Here is a 13,058-nt window from a genome sequence, read left to right as displayed (position 1 = left end):
GTAAATGGACCAATGTTGAATTGGACTGGATTGGACCAAATCCAATCCAATTGACAGCCTTAGTTAAGGGTCAAACCAAGACCAACCCTAAATATGGACCCTATCTCGGACCTAAAGTGATTTTAAAACCCAAATTTGCCAATCCAGATAACAGTGTGCACATGATTTGCATGTGGCAATTTTAGATGATAATAATAACAATAAGAGAGTGGGAGAATTCGATATGCTTCCTATATATTCATGGCAGATATGATTGCATAAGAGCTTGCAAGACTTTCAAGAAAATGGGTAATACATTCGATACATTTATCTTTAAAAAAAAAAATACATGGGACAATGATAACGTATTTTGTACAATTTGTTTTACTCAAAGTAGGGCTTCAACCCGTTGTCATTCACCATTTCGTCTTCTTCCCCGATGTCTACAGTCCTTAACACGTAGTAGCCGGACGAGCGAGCTTCTTTGATCACATTTTGTCCATCCCAAGTAGGAGCGAACTTTCCAACAAATTTGCCTTGTCTAACATGGAGCGATGTCTTGAGGACTTTGTCTCATTCTCTAAATTTTCTACTGTCCTTAACACATAGTAGTCGGACGGGTGAGCTTCTTTGATCACATTTGGTAGGAGCGAACTTTCCAACAAATTTGCCTTGTCTAACATGGAGCGATGTCTTGAGGACTTTGTCTCCTTCTCTAAATTTTCTAGGCTTCACTAGTCTATTAAAGTTTGCAGCTAAGGCTTGTTTATACTTAATTTGCTTTTGTAACGCCTTTTCCCTTTCCTCACCAATACATTGTAACTTTTCGCTAAGTAGTCGGTCCATATCCTTTGTTTTGAAATTCTTCCCCATCGCGAAAGCTACACAAGCGGAGACCGTCTGTGTAGCACTGCTTCTTGGCCGTAGACCAAGGAATAGGGTGTCGCCTACGTAATTTTCCTAATTGTGGTGCAATAATCCTAGAGGGTTTCTGATAATTTCTTCGACCAATCCTTCTGATTGTCAGTCGTTGTCTTGCTCAACATCCTTAGTAAGGTTTTGTTTGTGGCTTCTGCTTGCTCGTTCCCTTATGGGTAGTACGTCCCCTAAAAGGTCTTGGACTTCTTGATTTTTTATGGATAGGCCATTGTCTATCAAAATTCTCATCAGAACCCCGAATCAGTGTACTACGTGCTGCTAGAGGAAGTTGGCTATGTTTTCTGCGCAGATTCTTCATAATAGTATAGCCTCTACCCACTTGGTGAAATAATCTATGGCCACTATGATGAAATAGTATCCTCAGGAAGGTGGGTGGATTTTCTCTATCAGGTTTATTCCCCAAGTGTGAAAAGGCCAGGGGGTGATGACAGGGTGAAGGTTATTAGTTGGTCAGTGTATTCTTTCAGCATGTATTTGGCACTTGTGACATCTGTGCACATGCTTTTGAGTGTCTTATACCATGGTGGGCCAATAAAAACCCAAATGCAGGATGTGATTGTATAAAGCCACTTGTCCTTGGTGTAGGGTGGGTTCGGAGCTATGGGACGCTTCTAGTGCTTCATCTATTTCTTCACTAGCTAGGCACTATAGAGGCTTTCCAGTGTGAGACTTCCTATATAGTACCCCTTCCTTAAGGTAGAATCTCTTGACTCTTGATAAAAGTTTTCTCCTCATTGTTGTGTCAAGAGGAAGTGTGTTGTCTTCCAAATAGTTAACGTACATGCTCCTCTAGTCTACCTCTCCCACTGCAAGGCACCCTCTCCCATCTACTTTAGGGGTTCACTTCTAACAATCATTCTATACCCTAGTCGCATCTGTCTTCATCACAAGCCAGTAGTATCCCAACATCTATAGTCTTCTGTATATCGTGCTAGTTACATCCTCACAGTATGCTCTATGGGTCTCGCTCAGGATTGTCTCTGCCTCCTTCAACCCCAAGCACCTCGTTCTGACTCCATCCGCCAGTCGATGGTACAGTACCCCATTCGCCTGTTGGAATTTCAAAACCACCTTGATATCCTGTTTCGCCACCCTTGGGTTACTCAGCTTTTGTATTGTGCTATATCTCTAATTGTTCGCCATGATCTCGTCCCTTTTTTCTACTTGGTGTCCTAGTCTATCGGTTGAGGCTCATAAAGTGTTTGAATGGTGATGTTGATCGGGTTTTCATTGGGTTGAATTTTTTATCCTAGGGTGACTAGCACGTCAGTGAATCTATTTTTGGCTCTGTTCTAGTGTTCGAAGGTCACTTGTAGGTCACGGGTTAGCCTCTGTATCAAGGTTCTGTACGATAGGATTGTCAGTTCATTGGCAGTGATACTCCCATCTAGATGACCGATCACCAATTTAGAGTCTCTTGTCACTCTGAACTTTTTAGCTCTGGAATCTCTTTCTACAGTCAGCCCCAAGACTAGGGCTTCGTATTCGGCTATGTTATGGGAATAATGGAACTGAAGTTTGAATGAGTAGGTAGAGGTGTTACTAGAAGGTGATGTCAATGTGATTCTAGCACCGGCTGAGGTGCTAGTACTGTTTCCATCAAAGGTTAGGATCCATTCTCCTCCTTCAACTATTGCGATCATGGGGAGTTCTCCCAGGACCTCTTCTGATATAGGGAAGTCGTCACCGATGGGGAAGGCAGCCAAAAAGTCCGCTACCGCTTAACACTTGATAGCCCGGGGTTGAGTGTACTCAATCATGTATTCACTGAGCTACATCATTCACTTGACTAATCTCTCGGAGAGAGGGGGTCTGTCCATAAAGAACCTTATCGGGTCGTTGTGTGCGATTAACCTCACCTTCTGACCCAAGATGTAATGCCTAAAATTTTGTGCAGCAAATACCAGCCCCAAACACTCTTGTTCCATGTGGGAGTAGTTCTTTTCGGGCAATTTTAGAGTCCCACTGGCGTAGTATATCGGGCATTCGACTCCATCATCTTCTTGCACCAACAGACATCCTATTGCTTCCGAGTTTGATGCGATGTACACTTTGAATTTATAGCCATTTCTGGGTGGTGACATGGTTGGTGCTTTAGCTTAGGTATTCTCAACTGTTTAAAAGGTCTCTGGCGCTCCTCCGTCCATTTGAACTCTACAGAATTTTTGACCAATTTCATTGGTTGCGGCGTCATGTGTGCAAGACCAAGGATGAACCTCCTGAGGTATGAAACTTTTCCAGGTCTTTAGTTGGGACTCATTAGCCAAAGGTGGGATATTTAGGACTGCTTTTACTTTGTTTTCGTCTGGGTGAATCCCGGTCTAGTCCACTTTGTATCCCAGAAACTTCCTAGACTGTAGTCCAAATAAACACTTCAAAGGGTTGAGTCTTAGGTTGAAATATCTGCACCAATTGAACACCTTTCTTAATACCTCAGGAGGTCTTCCTGCTTCTTTGCCATAACCACTATGTCATCCACATAACATTCGATCTCCTTATGCATCATGTCGTGGAAGACACTCATCATCACCCTCTCGTATGTGGCCCCGAAATTCTTTAAGTCGAAGGGCATCATCTTTTAATAGAAATTCCCAATAGGAATTCTAAAGGCTATGTGAGGTGCATCTGCGCGGTGCATGAAGATATGGTTTTACCCACTGTAGGCATCTAAGATAGAGAAGAGTTGGATCTCCATCATTGATTCTATCAGAACCTCCATGTTTGACAAGGGAAATTCGCCGTTAGGGCAGGCTTTATTTAGGTCCCTAAAATCAACACAACACTTGCGAAGGTTGGGTGGGGTTAGTTTTCAGTGATGCACTAAGGTCAGTAAACTAAACTTGAGGTACTAACCTGAGTTGACCGTTCTTCTTCTTCACAGGCACTATATTGGCTAGCCATTGAGGATGCACTATGGGCTTGATGAACCCTACTTTTAGAAGCCACTCAATTTCTTCTTTAATCTTCAAGGCTACTTCTGGCTTAAAAACCCTTTTGGGCTGCTTTACGGGCTTAACCTTGGGATCTACATAGGGAGTGTCTGACGAGGGCTAAGTCCAAACCTAGCATCTAGCCTTACGACCAAGCGAAAACATCTTGGAATTCTGTGAAAGTGCATACAGATTAGACATTTTTAAATGGGTTATAGTGTTTTGTAATAAAGAAATGTTCTTACCTTTCAGCAATGCGATCAACTTTTCTCTATCCTCGTGTCCTAGTTTGGTCGATATGTACAATGGCCTTTTCTCCACTCCCTCTACGGCCATGATCTCTTCTAAGGGTTCCTCCACCGCATCGATCAAATCCCTCATATACAGATTAGTCTCTTCTTTTTGTTCCTGATATCGTGAGTGAATCTTAGTGTTTCTTGGTTCGATTATTAGTTATGTATTTAGTGCATTTCATCATCGTACCTTTAACGTTTGTGGTACTTGTTCAGGTTGTGATGCATCCTTTTATGACAAGACTACTGTGATGTATTTTTGTGAAAATGTCCCAATGAAATGGTTCTGGTTGAAGCATCATTCGTAGATACAATTTCATTAAGAGAGAGTTTCAATTGCTTAAAGCATGTGATTTGAAGATTTTGGGTACACTCAAAAACATATATATTTTGAAAACTACTTGGTGATAACAATTACAACTTGTGATTAAGTCACCCCTTTATTCTAGCAAGAAAATATCATAAGATGAATCAACCATAAAATCATACCTCAGGGATGGCTTTCTTAGTTGTCGATGATTCGTCATCCTCGTAGTCTGCGATGATGGTGTAGTAACTCTTCCCGTCGTCACCAATCGTCCGCACACCTCCATCTTGGCTATCCTCATCTTTTCTTCGTCAGCCAATTCAGTATGTTAAATCACACCTTGAAGATGGGCCTCTGATTTGTTGAAGGGAACTCTAGTCGTTGAGATCCTTATTATATGCCCTTTATGTTTAGCCTTTATGCACTAATGGTACGTTGACGGGACTAGGTCCAAGCTGTGTATTAGCGACCACCCCAGTAGAGTATGATACGCGGTTCTTTCGGAGATTACCTGAAATTCTTGCATGGTCGTGAATGATCCGATTGCGACCTGTAGTTCGATGGACCATTCTGTTACGAGTGAGTTCCTGTTGAAGTCGGTCACCTCCATAGGCAAGCCCTTAACTGTCTCTTGTTGTATATTCATCAACTTCAGCATATGGACGGAAATCAAGTTGACAGAACTCCGAGGGTCGACCATGGATCTTCTCATCTCGAAACCTCCCACCCCTTGCTATAACATATAAGGGTCGATTATGATGGAGGCCCGTGGCTAGCATGTCCTCTGGCGTGAATTCTATACTGGTTCGATCAGGCCAATAAGGTTCCAACGATCTCCTGAAGACTTCCGCAAGTGCTCTAATGGCATGTTTCCATGTCAAAGTGCTTGCTCCTTACTTGTTGAAAAAGTGTTGGAGCTCTAGGGTTTGTTTGAGCTTTTCTTTTAACATGTCTAGCTAGTACTCGCCCAGTGCCCTTACTACTTGATTCTCCCACCTTGGGCGTGAGCCAGGAGGGGGTGGGTCTCTGCTCGTGCAGGGTTCCGCTTTACAAACTCATCTAGTTTCACCTTTTGTACAAACGATTTCCTCAAAGAAAAGCAGTCCATCAGGCCATGGTGTGGGGATTGGTGATAATTGCACCACCTTCCCCCGCACCTATCTTTCTTCGAGTCTACCCTTACCGGTGGTGGCGGAATGTTGATTTCCTTGTCCTCAACTAGTTTGTTCATTATTATTATTACCTCCTCTTTAGTCTAGGAGGAGGGATTGGTAAATCGCTTCTCTTACCTTAATTGTTGTTCTGGTAGTAAGGTATATAATTAAGAATAAGTAATAATGAATATTGTAGGTACATAGTGCTCGCTCAGTCCTTCAGAGTACAAAGAACACTAAATTGATACTATATGGACACTTGCGATTTGTCTATAGCTCATCTTTCCCCTGCAATGAACTTATACTACACCCCAGGTTCGTGATAAACACACGGTTCATCGCATGTTCATGATGGACTTAAACTTAATATGAGCCTAAAATAGATTTTAGTTAAATTTGTAATGAACATTGAACGTGGGTCTCTACTCGCACAGGGTTCCGCTTTACAAACTCATCTAGTTTCACCTTTTGTACAAACAATCTCCTCAAAGAAAAGCAGTCCATTAGGCCATGGTGTGGCGACTGGGGATAATTGCACCACCTTCCCCCGCACCTGTCTTTCTTCGAGTCTACCCCTACCGGTGGTGGCGGCATGTTGATTTCCTTGTCCTCAACTAGTTTGTTCATTATTATTATTACCTCCTCTTTAGTCTAGAGAATAGGAGGAGGGATTGGTAAATCGCTTCTCTTACCTTAATTGTTGTTCTGGTAGTAAGGTATATAATTAAGAATAAGTAATAATGCATATTGTAGGTACATAGTGCTCACTCAGTCCTTCGGAGTACAAAGAACACTAAATTGATACTATATGGACACTTGCGATCTGTCTATAACTCATCTTTCCCCTGCGATGAACTTATACTACACGCAGGTTCGTGATAAACACACGGTTCATCGCATGTTCGCGATGGACTTGAACTTAATACGAGCCTAAAATAGGTTTTAGTTAAATTTGTGATGAACATTGAACGTGCGTGACTTTGTGATAAACCTCAGGCATACACGGTCCTGCGATGAACTCTGGAGGAGCATAGTTTTACGATAAACCCTGGACCACTACGGAATCATGGTTTGTTAAGAACTGGGCTTAAGTATTAACCGCATGTGTAATTTTAAATAGCGTGTGTAATAAGGCGCCACATAGGTTCATCTTCCATAATTGTTAAATAATATATTCTTAAATAATAAATCTATTAATAAACAATCCATTTGTTATGAAAATTATTCTACCAAAAATTATGAAATAATTATTTCAGTAACAATCCATTATTTAACAAATATTAATAATTTAAAAATCAACCAAAAATTAATAAACAATCCAATATTTAATCATTTTTGGTTATTAATAAATGTTCAAAATTTCAAATTTTAGTGTAGCTTACATTAATCATTGTAATTTAATAAATTTTCATTAAATGTTTACAATGATAATTTATTGATAAAATATATTACTAATTACCGCAATTTACTAATTCGTATGAAATCAATAATTATAGTTAACAATTATCAAATAATTTAGGGAAACTCTTTAACTAATAATCCACAATTATTTTTTAAATAAGTAATTAAAAATTTAAGAAATTAATCTACAAAAAAAATCTCGAAAACTATTTAAATAATAATCTATTATTATTATTCAACTAAATATTTTTTTTAAAAATTAGGAAATTAATCAATTAAAAAGTTTTTCATAATTATTTAAATAAAAATTCATTATTATTATTATTATTATTTCAATAAATAATTATTAAATAATTTAAGAAAATTATTAAGTCTATCCACATCGATAGACCACTTGGTTGACTTCAATCATACCTAGTTTTACGTTAATTAACAACAAATGGTTTACTTTTAATTAAAAATAATATAATTTACCATAATTACATTTTATTTGATTCATAGCAAATAATTTAGGCTTAAAAAGTAAATAATTTACATTAATTTATTGTTATTATAAATAATTAATTTAATATGCATTACTACTAATAAATAGAATTTTCAATAATTTGTGGAAGTTATCATAAAATATTGTAATTTATAGATATTTAATTTACTATTTGTTAATTAGTCATAGAAAATTATTATAAGTGTAGGGATGGCAATTTTCCCTGTAAAACTGCAGCGCTACCTGCCCCACCCCAAACGGGGCAAGTATTCTCAAATATTAAAGTGGAATGGAGCAGAGATGGGGTGGGGACAGGGAAAACATTTTTGCCCCAAATTAGGAATGGGGTTTGCATATAATTCCCCAAACCCGATGGTAAATTAGTAAAATATCTATAGATTTAATTTTGATTTTTAAAATATCTCTAAGTTTCCTCATATTCTTATAATCTTAGGATTCCATAATTTCATTTATAAAATACCCCCAAATTGTCATAATCCAATTCCCAAAGTACACCCAAATTCTTATAATCCTATTTGTAAATATCCATAAATTAGGTTTCCTTTAGGTAGTTACCTCAGGGTGGGGAAAATTTAGGTATTCCCCATCCTTGACAAGGAATGGGTGCTTCACCCTAAACCCACCCCGCCACTAGGGTCGAGGTGAGGATGGAGTAGTATCTTGACTTACAGGGGCAAGGGACAAGGTGGGGTGCCCCATCCCGTGCATCATACGGGTCCCCGCTAGTATACAAGGTTCAAAGTATCAAAATGTATCGGCTCGTATTGGTCGATACGTATCGTGCCGGTGGATTCCCAATATGCCCCTATATGGGTTTTATCGGGTCAACCACTAGTTCAAAGGGTAGTCAGGCTTTAAACTGGCCCCTCTAAACTGATTTCAAAAAAAAAAAAAGTAAAGCATGAAAAAAAGGAATCAACACAGCCGGTATGTCTATTTCGATATTTAGAACCTTGCTAGTATATACGAAAGTAGAGCTTGCCACGTCAAATGGCCTCTCTTTGTCCCATTACCCAAATCAAGCAATTATAAAAGAGGGTGCAAGATACCTTCTAGAAGTCCATGGAGTTGCCACTTGGCATGGTAATCTCCCCTTTTTTCCTATAATCTCTCTCTCTCTCTCTCTCTCTCTCTCTCTCTCTCTCTCTCTCTCTCTCTCTCTCTCTCTCTCTCTCTCTCTCATCTCTATCTCTATCTATCTATCTATCTATCTATCGTGTTCCCAAAACACTTAGCCACCTTTCAACCTATTTTACATGCCCAATAAACCATCTAAAAACCAAATAACATGGTTAAACTAATTTGGGTAGTTAAATTAATTTGTAAAATATTTTTTATATTTTCAATAATTACCGATATTATTGAATATTATTTAACAAATATCAACATCTAAACTATAATTTTTCATAATTTTGGTAAATTGGAAAATTTAATTACTAAAATTACATGCTGAAAATTACTGATTTTGGTAATTTAATTTCATAAATTTTTGAAAATTAATTTTTGAAATCATTAATTACTAAAAATTTATTGGTAAAATTTCATTGAAAATTTTATTTCAGTAAATATAAATCTATTTTTTACATTTTCAATACTTTTGATGTTATCAGTAATTTTTTAGCAATAAGTAGTTATTGATATTTTCAGTAGTTTTGGTCAATTTATTAATATTTAATGATATTTTCAGATAATAATTAAAATTTTCCATAATTTATTTTTTAGTGGAAAATTAATTTCAAAAAATATAAATATATTTTTTATATTTTCATTTATTTTGATATTTATTATAATTTTTGAGCACTAGTTAGTGATTTTGGTAATTTAATTACTAAAAATTACTGGTTTTGGTAATTTAATTTAGTGAAAGTTAAACTACAAAACTTCCAATTATTCAAATAAATAATTGAAAGTTTTTAATAATTTCCATAGTTATTTGATACTACATTTATAATTACGATAATTATTGGAACTATATTTATGGGTTTGGGGGATGACCCCCAAGTAGGAATGGCAATGGGCGGGTTCAGAGTAGGGATCATACTACCCGTCCCAATCCCAAGTTTTAAATTAATTCCTGTCTCTAATACCGATTCCCATTGGGAAAAAGTTTAGCTTGCATCCTCGATTCACATTGGAGATAGGTTCCCCAATGGGGACCTAAATCCCCAATTTTTTTAATTAAAAGTTTGCTTTTAAAAAGGTACTTATTTAAAATAAAGAAAATTTAAAATACAAAAAAAATATTTTAAATATATTTTGATATATATATACATATATATGACTGGGTCAGGACGGGATGTGGAGTTTACTCCCCATCCCCGTCCCTAATCGGGTATTCCTATTAATCCTATCCCCATCCCCACCTAGTTGGGAAGGCCAAGTAGTCCATGGAGATGGAGAAAATTGTTACCCCTACCCTCAGATTGTGCATCCCCACATAGTAACAATAAGTTTTAATTCTAATAAATTCTAACATTTTTTTTTCCTATGGGTGGACACTAATATATTTTCTCTTTGTACTCTTTCCAAATAAAGATAACTGTAAATTAACCTGCGATAAAATCCTTACAAAATCATTATTTAGGAGAAAATCATGGCAGTTATCAATTTAAAGGAAGCGTAAGGGTCTTGAAGCTTTATTCATAGGGATAATAAAAAATGGTTTTACGATAAATTCTACATATGTAGAATTGCATCCGATTTCCTTTGCAGTGTGCAGAATTTAGCCTTGAAGGAGATCAGAAGCATAAAAACCTAAACACCCCCATCGCGTGTACAGTCCTCATTGAGTTTATTAGCCCACTGTTGGGGGTGATCATGGGCTGGGCCTGAACTCTGGCCCTATATAAAATGACACACAGGTTTACAATACGAGATCACATATCCGCCCCACAGTACATCCCCGCCATGTATTGGGAACATCTCGGGACTGATACTATCATGGCAAGATGATTCCAATATACGGCGGGGATGTGATGTGCTGTAGGGCGTTGTGGGTGGAGATGTGAATTCTTACAATACATCTTACACTATGCAATCAATGTGTAACAGATGTCCCCGACTCCAAGTTGACTATAGATCTGCTGAAAACAAGATGCATAACATGGATTAGAACATCCAATCAAAATTAACACCTCAGGCTTGTTTATAGCATTCTGGCGTAGTAGCCCGTGCCACACGTCTTGTTCGTAAAACTTACTCATGTATAAACAAGTGTATGAGGGAACACTTGCATTTAAAGGTACTAACGAATTGGGATTTAAAAGTGCAGTGTTTCTCTAAGCCACTAAATAACGTTTATCTTTGTGATAACAAGTAAAATAAAATAAAATTTATTAATTTTTCTCTACATGTCATTTTAACAAAAAGCGCATGTTTATATTTAACAAATTTAACTAAAATTTCAAAATGAATATAAAAAAAAAACTAAAGAATAATTTTCAAAAATAGTTTTTTATAAACTGATACAATAAGTAATTTATTAAATCCATGTCTATATAAAAATATCATTTCTAATATCAAGAAAATTATACAAATAAAATATTAAGAATAGAATAATTATTTTAATAATTAAAATTTATAAATTTGCAAATGATATGCAAATTAAAATTTTTATATATTTTTGCAAATTATTATTAATATTTTAATTTATATTAATAAGTAATAACAACATATTTATTATTTATAACAAAGAAAAATAATGTTTATAAAATATTTAAGAGTATAACATTAAATTGAATTTATCAAATCCATTAATCTACATTTATTTTAAAAATTATTTTTCATATTAGAAAAATTATATAAATAAAATATTAATAAAGGAATAATTATTTTAGTAATTAAAAATTATGAATATTTATATGATATGTATATTATAAAATTTAACAAATTTGATATACTTTAAGTTAAGATTAGATTTGTATATATTATTAATTAATATTTTAATTTGTATTTGAGAATTTAATATTTAGTTAACTTTTTTCTAATGTTAAAAATTAAAAAAATAAAATAAAAATAAATTATATAATAATTAAAATATAATAGGTGCATATGTTTAGTGCCTTGGACTCTTGATTGATGGATTATAGATAAAACTATATGATATCTATGCATCCTGATATATTAATTATAATATATTTCTTTGTATATATCACTAAAATATACATTTCCTATGTATTTATATACTATTTGTGATTATTTTGATCTTAAATTTAATGATATTATTATATTTATGGAATTTGTATGTATTTTCCTAGTGTATCCATGCATTTTCATATTTTTCGTCCGTATCCATGCGTTTCCAAAACGTATTTGTATCCAGGTTGTCCGATACGATACCTGATTTGATACTAGTACTTTAATCATTGATACAAATACAAGAGATGTTTCCCATGTGCAACCAGGACATGATGTGAGATTGGTGTAAGGTGTGCTCTATGAGGAGCATATTCAAACACTATGCTAACTAGATTGCTCGCAAATTTGTGAGTACTGAATCTAGAGTCCTCCTTCACCCGAATTGGGGGTCTAGGGGTTTGGCTGTTTTGGGAAGGGCTAATCCCCTAGGCCCTAACCCATTACCCAAAATAAAATAAAAAAGAAAAAAGAAAAAAGTCACACACAAACACATTGATCATTTAAGCCTTTAGTGTAGAATAAAAAAAGATTAGGACACCTAAGCTCACCCACAGAGTCCTTATATCATTGCATATAGCAGTTATATCACATCTATTACCATTTATAAAAATGAGAATGAGTCAATTTCTTTGGTTGAACACCCTGATTTTTGTTACCAATTTTACCCCTTTTAATACATCTCTGAATTGACGACCAAACTCCTAACCTTCTATATTGCCCCTACATATAACAGATACATATGACAAAGGCAAGTGTCCTAAAAACACAAATATGTGTATAGAAAAAGTCTACATGATTTTCTGTCAATTTGCTTCTATAGTGAGTAGAAGCCACATGCAAAGAAGTGAGAACCCACTTCACAGATGTAGATGTGGTACTATGGGGATTATTCATGATGTACGATCTAGTAGCTCCCTGTTGGAGGACAGCTCGATCTCTGGACTAGGCAGATTGCTTGGTCGAGTTGCAAAAATAAAGGGAATCAGAGTACCCGAGCTACTTTACCCGGCGTGGGCACTCTGATGCTTAAGCCAACGAACTAGAGATTTTGTGAGCTAGAAAGCAAGAAAGTGAAAGAGTTGTGAGTGCTAAATCGTGCGTACCTTGTGAGGATGGAGGCAAGGCCTTTATATAGGTGAGCTGCCATGGACCTCATGATGTGTTTACCGAGATCTTTGACCCATTTGGCTTGGAGTTGGTTTTGTACCTAAAGACGAACTTTGTGTAAGCTGATAAGGCTTATCCAGGTCTGTCTAAAATAGGCGGGGAGAATATAAACTCCGTTGACATGGTGTCATGATCCCAAGGAGATCAAAGACATTTTCTCTTGTTCCTGGATAGAGGTTGTGTGGGACCTACGTATATCAATGCATATAGCTAAGCTATTTGAGCCTTGATCTAGCTAGGTGACCC

The sequence above is a fragment of the Nelumbo lutea genome, chromosome 1 (genome assembly GCF_056320005.1).
Source record: "Nelumbo lutea isolate HS-2025 chromosome 1, American lotus-T2T, whole genome shotgun sequence".
In the NCBI taxonomy this organism is placed as follows: Eukaryota; Viridiplantae; Streptophyta; class Magnoliopsida; order Proteales; family Nelumbonaceae; genus Nelumbo; species Nelumbo lutea.
The sequence above is the reverse complement of the archived record's forward strand: the minus strand, read 5'-3'. Positions refer to the sequence as shown.